This window comes from Drosophila subpulchrella, chromosome X (genome assembly GCF_014743375.2).
Source record: "Drosophila subpulchrella strain 33 F10 #4 breed RU33 chromosome X, RU_Dsub_v1.1 Primary Assembly, whole genome shotgun sequence".
NCBI lineage: Eukaryota > Metazoa > Arthropoda > Insecta > Diptera > Drosophilidae > Drosophila > Drosophila subpulchrella.
The window spans coordinates 2,821,963-2,824,197 of NC_050613.1; positions in this window are offsets into that span (position 1 = coordinate 2,821,963).

Genomic DNA, 2,235 nt, shown 5'->3' on the forward strand with positions numbered 1-2,235 from the left:
TTCCTTGACTGAAATTTGTCGTCTACTTGCGAGTTGTTACGCGGTCGTGATTTCAACCCCAATTACGGGACGTATTAGAGCTAGCAGTCAGCCGTGAGGTCGTTGGCGTGAGGCCCATGATCTTGTCAATGAGCGTGCGCCTTCAGGCTTGTGCATGTGTCCCTTTAATTGCGCTTGTCAATGAGCGTGCGCCTTCAGGCTTGTACATGTTTCCCTTTTATTGCGGTCAGGTAATGGACAGGTGCGCATGTTCGGGTAGCTCTTGCTTGAATCCCTTTTATGACATATTTATGACCCATTTGTGGAAAGGAGAGAATCTTAGAGAATTTACCAGTTAAACGTTCTGGGGCGGAAACAAAAATGTGCGTTTGAAAATATTCCACATCTGAGAATCAGTAACTTGTGAGATTTATTTTATTGGGGTTCTTTTGATTTCTAAATTAGCTTTACAATCATAGGAAGCATTATTCCCCAACATGATCGGACATGTTCCTCTAAGATAACCATCTTTGGTTACTTTGGGCGTGCATCAACACCTGTGATAATGAGGCAAAAGGGTACGTGATCACACTTTTCCCCAACATGATTGGATATGTTCCTCTAAGATAACAACATTTGGATACTACGATTGTGCGACCTTTCTCACGTGCACCTTTCTCACGTGACTATTAATTTCACATAATGAGGGGTAGGATACATGATCAATATTGTCACATGGGGATGTGGGGGCGATGGGGGGCAATTAAGTATACTCTTTATAGACATGATCGTGGCATTTTTATGACTTCAAAGCCCATTAAAATCAGTTAATTTATTGGATTATGCTAATTGTCCCAGAACCCGCCTAGGTTAATGAGTGGGGGTAGGGGGGGCGGTGGCCATTAATATGCTAATCGTCCCAGAATCCGCGTTTTCCTAATACTATCGTAACTACCAGAACAAGAACAATAATTGGAACAATAGGTTGAATTATGGACAAAATAATCAAGATAGATTAATTTATAAAAAGGGCTCCTTGGATGTAGTGGCAGACGCATTGAGCAGAATTCATCCTGAGCTCAATGTGTTAGAAGATGCCTCAGAGGTAGCGGCAAGTGGAGAAACAATTCACTCCGCTGGGGAAGACCTACAACTGGGATTCTCAATATCAGAAAGACCACTGAATGAGTAAAATATTCAAGTGGTTATACAGGAAGGGAGAATAGCAGGAGTAGTAAAACAAATTCCATTCAGGAATAAATTACGAGTAATTTGGACAGAAAACAGTTTTGCCCGTAGGCTAAAAGAAATTCTAAAACCTAAAATAACGGTGGCGTTGTTGATCCTGGAAAACTTGGTGATAACAATCCAAGACGTGTATTGCAAATGCTTTGCCTATAGTAAGTTGTATAGGGCAATAAGATGTACAGTTTTGTTACCAGACATAACGGAAAGGAGCGAACAGGAACAAGTCATTAAGGAGTATCACGAAAAGAGCAATCATAGAGGAATAGACGAAACTGTAGCTCACCTCAAAAGAAAGATGTTTTTCTTACACATGAAACAGGCAATAACTCAAACAATAAATAATTGTGATAGTTGCCAAATTCAGAAATACGATAGGAACCCAAATAAGATTAAGTACAATCTGACGAAGACAAGTCCGAAGAGACCTATGGAAATAGTACACATACACTTGTACTTTGTGAACAAGAAAAATGTACTAACCATAATAGACAAATTCTCGAGGTACGCTTGGGGACTAACGATCCCAGCAAAGGAAAGCGTAAATATAGTAAAGGCAATAAAAAGTTGCATGGCCTTATTCGGAGTACCCAAAAAGATAGTTTGCGATTAGGGAGTAGAATTCTCGTCCAACCTCTTCAAAGACTTTTGTAGGCAGTACGATTTGGAACTGCACAAAACGTCTTTTCAGCAGTCGTCGAGCAATTCCACGGTGGAAAGACTGCACTCCACGATTACGGAAATATACAGGCTTATAAACGAAACTAAGAAGACGAATAAGTTGGAAATCAGGAATGAGGAAGTACTGGACGAGGCGTTTATAACGTATAATAACGCTATTCATTCAGCTACTAAGCTATCACCGCAGGAACTATTCACCGGGAGAGCACATAGTTTCCTAAATAACGTGTCTTTTAACAACGAACACGATTATTTGCAAAAGATCAATGCGTTTCAGGCAGAATTATACCCGAAAATCAAAGAAAGGGTAGAGCAACAAAAGTCCAAGAG